Source organism: Bubalus kerabau, chromosome 2, assembly GCF_029407905.1.
Source record: "Bubalus kerabau isolate K-KA32 ecotype Philippines breed swamp buffalo chromosome 2, PCC_UOA_SB_1v2, whole genome shotgun sequence".
Lineage (NCBI taxonomy): Eukaryota > Metazoa > Chordata > Mammalia > Artiodactyla > Bovidae > Bubalus > Bubalus kerabau.
The window spans coordinates 172,051,163-172,060,869 of NC_073625.1; positions in this window are offsets into that span (position 1 = coordinate 172,051,163).

A 9,707-nucleotide genomic window follows, 5' to 3' on the forward strand; every position below is an offset into this window, starting at 1 on the left:
GTGTGCAGAACCAGCTATAGGGTGATGTAGACATGGGGACTACAAGTACAGGAATTTTGCGAAGCCTTGAGGTACTCAGATCTGCAGGGAAGGGAGGAGGGGAGTGCTCATCAGCCAGTTAACACAGAATCTGCGAGAGAACCACTTTGAGAACTGCCTTGTGGTCAGCAGCGGGAGGGCACCCAGATGACACTCAGGGGAGAGGAGATCTCATTAGACTGCATATGAGAGAGAAAGGTAAACCTTAGAACTGTTAAACAAACAAACAAACAAAAAAAAGTGGGGATGGTGGGGCAAGAGGAAAGGGAGCCACTGATGATACACTTGGAAAAAATTCAGTGTTTGTCCAATAAAATTTTCGAGAGCTTCCATTCTGCTGAAACTTTACCTCTCTTCCTCTAACTCCTGATGTGTGATGTTGTCAAAGTAGGGACTGGTTTCTATCTGAACAATCCCTAACGGAGAGAGGAATGAATTGGGAGGCTCAAGGAAGACTTTATGTAGGAGGCAGCATCCCAACCCAGCCCAATGGGTCGACTTTTAAAAGATAGTGATGGAAAAAAAAAAAAAGATAGTGATGGGAGGACAGCCAGAGAGGAATCCATGGCAAAGGTGAGTAGCACATTCAAGAAGATGTATGGACTCCAGAAGAGCTATAATATCCACATGAAGGGTAGGATGGGAAAATTTAGGAGTCCAGTCTGGAAGACTAGCCTGGCACTAGTTCCTGGAGCCTCTGTGTACCAGCCTAGACTGTTCACATGGGCACTGGGGAGTCACTGAAGGTATCTGAGCAGGAATGGGGACTTGATGCCACCAAAAATTCCCCAAAGCTACTGATAAATACTGCCTCAGGTCCTGCCCTCCTAGAAATATTTACATTTCAATTTAAAACTTCCTGGATCTCCTGTATAGCACAGAGAGCTCTCTTTAATAGTCTATAATAACCTAAATAAGAAAAGAATTTTAAAAAGAATAGGTACACGTACATGTGAAACCGAATCACTTTGCTACATACCTGAAATTAAAACAACATTGTTAACCAGCTAAACTCCATATAAAATAAAATTTTAAAAATTTTAAATAAACTCTCTAAAGGCAAAAAAAATGTGTTCACTTATCCAAAAATATAGATGTCAAGTGAGAGAATATCTCCAAAGTATGTATCTTGGGACAGGGTCCCCAAGTGGTCCTCAAGTCACTGCTTCCACACCAGGACGGTCTTCCTTGAGGCCGTGAGATAAAGACAGTCTAGCTGTCAGTCTCCCTACCCTTTTTTCCCCTGAGACACCCAGGTCAGGTGACAGTCATAGACAGCCTACTCCCATGGGTGCATCTAGGCTCACGTGAGAAACTAGACCATCAAACGGCCTGAAGCAAGCAGGGTTCAAATAGAAAGCAGCTTTGTTTTTTCCTCCAGCCACTGCACTCAGATCTGCCTGATCAGACCGCCCTCCTCTACGCCTTGACATACTTGAATGATGCTGTATCTTTCCCGTCACTGCCAGTTCTAAGAACAAGCCTCATTTGGTCATTAAGACTCACTCTCAAGCCTGGTCCAGTCAAAACTGAAATATCAGCCCCACGCCATCCACTGCCCTTTCACACCTCCTCCACCTCCACGCGGTCCTCTTCTGAGGCGGGAGCAGGGAAAGGGGGATGGTGCAAAGTGGACAAAGGTGCTACCAGATCAGTGCTTTTGTGATGCAGTGTTGATGCCTCCGGGGAGCCCCCATCCCAGGCTTGGAAGGAAAAGCCAAAGCCACAGGCTCATTTCATGATCCCTTTGAAATTCTCTTCTTCTCTTCCTAGAGACTGGAAGTGGTTGTTGGTTGAAGCTCACAAGGCTGGTTTGGCCCCTCTTAGTAGGTGCTGCAGGGACCTTGCTAGCAGCAACTCCCTAGGAATTTATCATCCATTCATTATCGGCTCTGGGCCTTTAGCTGAATTTTTCAAGACAGCAGAAGTGTCATTTAGCATCCGATGGGTACTCAAGTTACCACTCACTAATTGTTAAAAAATTTTCCCTCCCACTCATTCATGGACATACCAAATGTAAGTCAGTGAGAATGAAATGATTAGACAGAAACGTCTGAATCTACTCTAATTTATTTTTTAAATATATTGCTAGCAAACTTGAATGCTATAAGCATGACTAATACGTTTGTTTTGACACACCTCGTGACTGATGTTTTGCAACATAAATGGAAACTTCCCTTGCTGGGGACAACTATAATTTTATTTCAAGTGAGGGACTCAGTAGAGAGAGGCTCATTTATGCAGATATGTAAGTTCTAAGATTCCAGTGTTAAGTATTCCTTGGTATTGCTAACTCTCATGTCATGTGGGCAGGTAAAGGAATCCTGGATGATTGTACCTTGGATTTATTTATTTATTTATTTATGCCAAACTGAGGCATGTGGGATCTTAGTTCCCTGAGTAGGGATCAAACCTATATCCCCTTGTTGGAAGCAGAGTCTTAACCACTGGACCACCAGGGAAGTTCTGTACCTTGCATTTCTGATTCACCTCTCTGACTGAGATGGGGAGGAAAGTGATAGAGAATCACAAGAGTGGAAAAGGACCATGGCAGAGAACACTGGAAAAGACCCTGAGGCTGGGAAAGATTGAGAGCAGGAGGAGAAGGGGGCAACAGAGAATGAGATGGTTAGATGACATAACCAACTCAATGGATGTGATTGCAGCAAACTCTGAGAGATAGTGAAGGACAGGGAAGCCTGGTGTACCTCAGCCCATGGTGTAACAGAGTTGGACGCGACTTAGCAACTGAAGAGCAACAGAAAGCATGTGGCATAGAAACAGTATTGATGGTTTCAAATACGCAGCCTTCACAGTCCACTCTGTAGCATTTTCCAGCCACTGATTTATGAATTCCTTTGGTCTCTGTGGTCTAATGTGTGGTGAACCAGCATTATAGGAGAAAGACCCAAATGCACCAGTGTTTAGACCCCGGTACCCATTCTCACACTTTGGTCCTTTTCCTGATTAGGGCCTTAAGCGTCACAGAGATTTATTGGATCACTACTGCATCCATTAACCTCTGCTTCTGGAGCAGGCAGAGGTTGGTAAAGGATGGCCAATTTTTCTTAATTTCTCAGCTGCTTCTCTCTTATCAAAAATATTTACAGTCACTGGCAAATCAATCAAGCAACAAATATCTAAGAAGTACTCACTAGGCACAAAGCCCTGTAGGGCCGTCCTGCCCCTACCCCCATCCTCCCAGTCCTAAGGAAAAGTACAAGCTAGTCTACCTCTAAGACTAGGGAGACAGGATTCATCCAATGATACTTTAGCTAACACTATATTCCCTTTAGGAATGAACTTCAGGGTTTGATGTGGGTCAGGAGGGAAGGAAAGAAAAGAGAAAGCTCATCAAGAGGTAGAAGAGATCACAAATTTCTAGTGGAAAAATGTTCAATTGATAGTTAGAAAGTAGAGATGATGAAGGATTAGGGTTCTTAAGAAAAGACAGGTCAATGACAAAGTCAGTTCTAAAATCGGAAAGTATGACTCATGCACAAATCAGATTCGTCCATTCAGTAGATTGGGTCGAGTGACTTCTAAGTCCTCATTATTGAAAGCATGGTCCTAGGCCGGCAGCAGCAGCATCACCTAGGAACTTGTTAGAAATGCAGGCTCTCAGCTCCCATCCCACAAACAGTGAATCCAAACCCACACTTAGTAACATCCACAGGTGACTCACAGGCTTGTTATAGTTTGAGGAATTCTGGTCTGAGTGCCAAGCATTGGCTATACATGTATCTACAAACAGAGGCCAGGAAATCTGTTTCAACAGATCATTCTGAGCTACCGAGAAAGAACAAGTCCTAAGCTTGTCCTCCTCTACAAATCTAGAGAATTCTCAAGCGGCTGGTGCCTCCCATCTGGTACCTAATTCCTTCAGTGGGAGACTGCTATGGTATGGCTGCTTTAGAATTCAGAAGAGCCCCCTTTTCAACCACTGGGACAGCAGAAGAAATGCTGAATGAGAGCTCAGAATGCATTTTCCCTGTTGGACAGTGTTTGTTACTTGTTGTTACATGTTGATATGATTTATACTTCTCAATTAATTTATATAAAGTATTTATACTTTCAAAAATTATCTGTAACAACTTATATATTCAATAAGGCTATTCAAATACAAAGAAAAATCAGACATTAGACAGGAAGAAGAAGCAAAAGGAAATGCTTCAAGCACCTTGAATATCATGATTATTTAAACTAAGCAGTAGTTATAGTTTGAAGTTGCTGGTAGCCAAACCAAAAAGAGAAACATGATGAGTTCTGAAACTATCATTATCTGAAAATTACTACCCAAAGGAGGTAAGGATATTTTTGAGAGATCAGTGTTAGGAGGAAGAAGTTAAATATGTGAAAAAAGAAGGATTAAAGACACAAGTCTGACTCCAAAATCTTTAGACAAAAAGACTTCAGATGGGTGTCAAGAGTAAATGTTTTGTATTTTATGTACATCCTTCAAACTCTGCCTAAAACTCTTCAGGATAAGAAATATGTTTCCTAACACTTTTGTCCCCCTACTGAGGTACTGAATACAACCTGCAAATTCAATACTAGTGAAAATATATTTCCTTCATTCCCTCTCCATTACAGACTGAGAATTTAAATCACTGAGACTTTCAAAACTTTTTCAAGTGTTACATTTTGTTTGACTTTCACAACCTTCTGAGATTATTTCCTCTATTGAAGAAAGCAGACCCAGGAACTTCACAGCACTTGCCTAACATGACATAGTGGGTCAGCTCTGGAAGTTAATCTGAAATCTATATCTGCCAACACCCAGTCTGCTGTACTTGACTCTACAAGTTGCCCATTCTTGGAAGTCAAGATTTAATTCCAGTGAGCAGCCCCCAAGTCATTTCCAATTACCAAACAGCATATTCTTCAGGGAAGGAACTCTTCAAGACAAGAGGAAGATAGATCTGTAATATATTGCAAGGCCAGTGACTTCCTGCCCTTAGGAAGCTTGTTCTTAAAAGAGTCAATGGGAGAGGGCTCTCCAGCTAAAACATTCCTGCATTCATGCACTTGATAGCTCAGCTGAAACCCTAAGAGGAGGTTTTAAAGTCTAAAAATAACTGCTAGAGGAAGGGAAAAGTAAGTCCACCCTAATTAAAGAAACACAGCCAATGAAAGAGACGTCTGCTGGGGTGGGCCATTCAGCAACAAGCTGGTTCTGCTAGAATATAATTCAAGAAAAGGTGTCCACATCAAAACTGAAACTGCAGAAAAACAGCGTGAGGATGAGCTGTGCAGTAGGGCAGGCTGGTCACAGAGAGGATGACCACAGAGATTCAGAATACAAATAATGTGATATCCACTGCAGGGAGAGCCCGCGCCACTCCAGGAGGAAGCCTTCAGAGTCTCCTTGCCAGGAAAACCAAGCTAAGAGCAAAAACATCTCTAGTTCCTCCTCTCCTCACCACTAATCCACCACTCAGGCAAACAAATTGGACACCTGGGGCTCTGTTACAGATACCAGCTCATGATGCTGCTTGAGTGCATCTGTGAATTTACCCTGGGGGCTGTTTAGTGACAAATCATGTTTCCCTTTTTGTTGCTGTGGCTAGGAAGCTCAGAGCCTGCCTGAGGTTCAGGACCAAATGGTGTCTATTTCTTTGTGGCTTTGAATTTACACTTATTTCCTACACCATTTTATCTGGTTCAGTTCAGTCGCTCAGTCATGTCTGACTCTTTGCAACCCCATGAACCACAGCACGCCAGGCCTCGCTGTCCATCACCAACTCCCAGAGTTTACTCAAATTCCTGTCCATTGAGTCAGTGATGCCATCCAACCATCTTATCCTCTGTCGTCCCCTTCTCTTCTCCTTTATCTGGTAGGTGACCATTTTTATAACTGTGTTAAATTTACTTCGGAATGAGGTGGGATAAAGATGAGAAATGAATAGGAAGGAAGAAAAAAGGAAGGATCCATGACTCTGTGTGTGTGTGTGTGTGTGTGTGTGTGTGTCTGTGAGGGAGAGAGTGGGGGTGGGAGAGAGAGAAAGAGAGGAGAAAGAGAGAGGATATGTGTGAGTTAAGAATTCAGGTGCAAATAAACAAATGGGACCTAATTAAACTTAAAAGCTTTTGCACAGCAAAGGAAACCATAAACAAAACGAAAAGACAACCTGTGGACTGGGAAAAAATATTTGCAAACCATGCTGCTGACAAGGGATTAATTTCCAAAATATAAACAGTTCATACAACTTAATATCAAAAAAACAAACAACTCAGTTAAAAAATGGGCTGCTGCTACTGCTGCTAAGTCGCTTCAGTCATGTCCGACTCTGTGCGACCCCATAGATGGCAGCCCACCAGGCTCCCCTGTCCCTGGGATTCTCCAGGCAAGAACACTGGAGTGGGTTGCCATTTCCTTCTCCAATGCATGAAAGTGAAAAGTGAAAGTGAAGTCGCTCAGCCGTGTCCAACTCTTAGCGACCTTATGGACTGCAGCCCACCAGGCTCCTCCGTCCATGGGATTTTCCAGGCAAGAGCACTGGAGTGGGCTGCCATTGCCTTCTCCGGAAAAAATGGGCAGAAGATCTAAATAGGCATTTCTCTAAAGAAGATTCACAGGTGGTGAACAGGCACATGAAAAGATGCTCAATATCATTAATCAGTTCAGTTCAGTCGCTCAGTCGTGTCTGACTCTTTGTGACCCCATGAATTATAGCACGCCAGGCCTCACTGTCCATCACCAACTCCCGGAGTTCACTCAAACTCATGTCCATTGAGTCAGTGATGCCATCCAGCCATCTCATCCTCTGTCGTCCCCTTCTCCTCCTGCCTCCAATCCTGCCCAGCATCAGAGTCTTTTCCAATGAGTCAACTCTTCGCCTGAGAAAGTATTGGAGTTTCAGCTTTAGCATCAGCCCTTCCAAAGAACACCCAGGACTGATCTCCTTTAGAATGGACTGGTTGGATCTCCTTGCAGTCCAAGGGACTCTCAAGAGTCTTCTCCAACACCACACTTCAAAAGCATCAATTCTTCAGCGTTCAGTTTTCTTCACATCCATACATGACCACTGGAAAAACCATAGCCTTGACTAGACGGACCTTTGTTGGCAAAGTAATATCTCTGCTTTTTAATATGCTATCTAGGTTGGTCATAACTTTCCTTCCAAGGAGTAAGTGTCTTTTAATTTCATGGCTGCAATCACCATCAGCAGTGATTTGGGGCCCCAAAAAATAAAGTCTGACACTGTTTCCACTGTTTCCCCATCTATTTCCCATGAAGTGATGGGACCGGATGCCATGATCTTAGTTTTCTGAATGTTGAGCTTTAGGCCAACTTTTTCACTCTCCACTTTCACTTTCATCAAGAGGCTCTTTAGTTCCTCTTCACTTTCTGCCATAAAGGTGGTGTCATCTGCATATCTGAGGTCATTAATTATTAGAGAAATGCAAACCCAAACTACAATGAGGTATCACCTCACACTAGTCAGAATGGCCACCATTAAAAAGTCTGCAAATAAGAAATGCCAGAGAGAGTGTGGAGACAGGGGAACCCTCCTACACAGTTGATGGGAATTAAATTGGTGCAGCCACTGGGGAGAACAGAATGGAGAGTCCTTAAAAACTAAAAATATAATCTTGCAATTCCACTCCTGGGGATATATCCAGAGAAAACTTAAATTCAAAAAGATACATGCACCCCAATGTTCATAGCAGCACTATTTACAATAATGAAGACATGGAAGCAACTTTACTGTCCATCAACAGATGAATGGATAAAGAAGATGTAAGATATATACATATATATATACACACACACACAGTGGAATATTAGCCACACAAAAAAAAATGAAATAATGTCATTTGCAGCAACATTGATTAACCTAGAGGTTATCATATTAAGTGAAGTAAGTCAAACAAAGACCAATATCATATCATATCACATATTATGTGGAATCTAAAAAAAATATACAAATGAACTTGCAAAACAGACTCACAGACATAGAAAACAAACTGATGGCTACCAAAGGGAATAGCAGGGTAGGAGGGAGATAAAATTAAGGGTCTGGGATTAACAGGTACACACTGCTGGGGATAGAACAAACCTGGGCACCCAGAGCTCAATGCCCCTACCCTGGCTTATGAACTCAAGACCCAGACATTTCCCCAGTCAACAAAATTTATTCCCTGCCTCCTTCTACTCACCCCAGGCTTGGCTAGGATACTCTGGGCCTTTCTTTCCTTTACCTAAAAAGGTAATTCATTATTCCTTAGGAGTAATATATCATAACGTTTGGTTTGAGAGGTTTATTTATTTATTTGGATTTAAGACAATTGAAAAGGAGTCTGCTTCAACTTGGCTGAATGGACCAAAATGGAAACAAAGACATCAGAATTCTCTTTCTCTCCCCAGTCCTGGTCTGCTGATTTACCAGTGCACAAGCCTTCTTGCAGAGGTAATGTACCTTAAAAAATGATACAAATGAATTTATATACAAAACAGAAATAGACTCATAGACACAGAAAACAAATTTATGGTTACCAAGGGGGAAGGGGGAATAAATTTGGAGTTTAGGATTAAAATATACACACTACTCTATATAAAATAGATAACCAACAAAGACCCACTATATAGCATAGGCAACTAGACTCAATATCTTATAATAATCTATAATGAAAGAGAATATAAAAAAGAATATATATATGTATAATTGAATCACTTTGTTGCACATCTGAGACTAACACAACATTGTACATCAACTATATTTCAATTTAAAAAAAAACCCAGATACTGAAAAAAAATTTTTTAAACGTATACACACTGCTATGTATAAAACAGGTAGACAGTAAGGACCTACTGTTATAGCACAGAGAATTATACTCGATATTTTATAACAACTTATAATGGAAAAGAATCTGAAAAAAGGCAGATTTTATATACATCTGAATCACTTTGCCATACACTTAAAACTAAGACAACATTGTAAATTAACTATTGTTGTTGTTCAGTCGCTAAGTCGTATCTGACTCTTTGTGACCCCATGGACCACAGCATGCCAGGCTCCTCTGTCCTCTATTATCTCCCAGAGTTTCTCCTGGAACTATACCTTAATGAAAAAACATGCCTTAATAAATATATATATGTACATATATATATCTGATGCTGGGAGGGATTGGGGGCAGGAGGAGAAGGGGACGACAGAGGATGAGATGGCTGGAGGGCATCACCAACTCGATGGACATGAGTTTGAGTGAACTCCGGGAGTTGGTGATGGACAGGGAGGCCTGGAGTGCTGCAATTCATGGGGTCACAAAGAGTCGGACACAACTGAGCAACTGAACTGAACTGAACTGATATCTTAAAAAAAAGAGTTCAAGTGCATCATTGTGAGTAACGATAATAAAATCAAAACATCTCCTAAAAGTCCCCTGTGAGTCCATAGGAGCCTCTAGGTAAAGATGGTTGACAGAGCTACCAACTTATTGAGGAAGCAGATCAAAACTAAAACTACTGATATTGTTGTCCATGCCTGTAATACCCACAGCCACCATTTCTGAGAAGTTACCCTGTACTGTGCCCTTTGCCACACTGTCCTTTTTTATTTAGCAATAATTTACATACAGTAAAATACATATGTCTCAAAGTGTTCAACTCCAGTTCTGACAATTCTATACGCTCTTGTAACCACCAGTCTGTAAAGATGGAAATG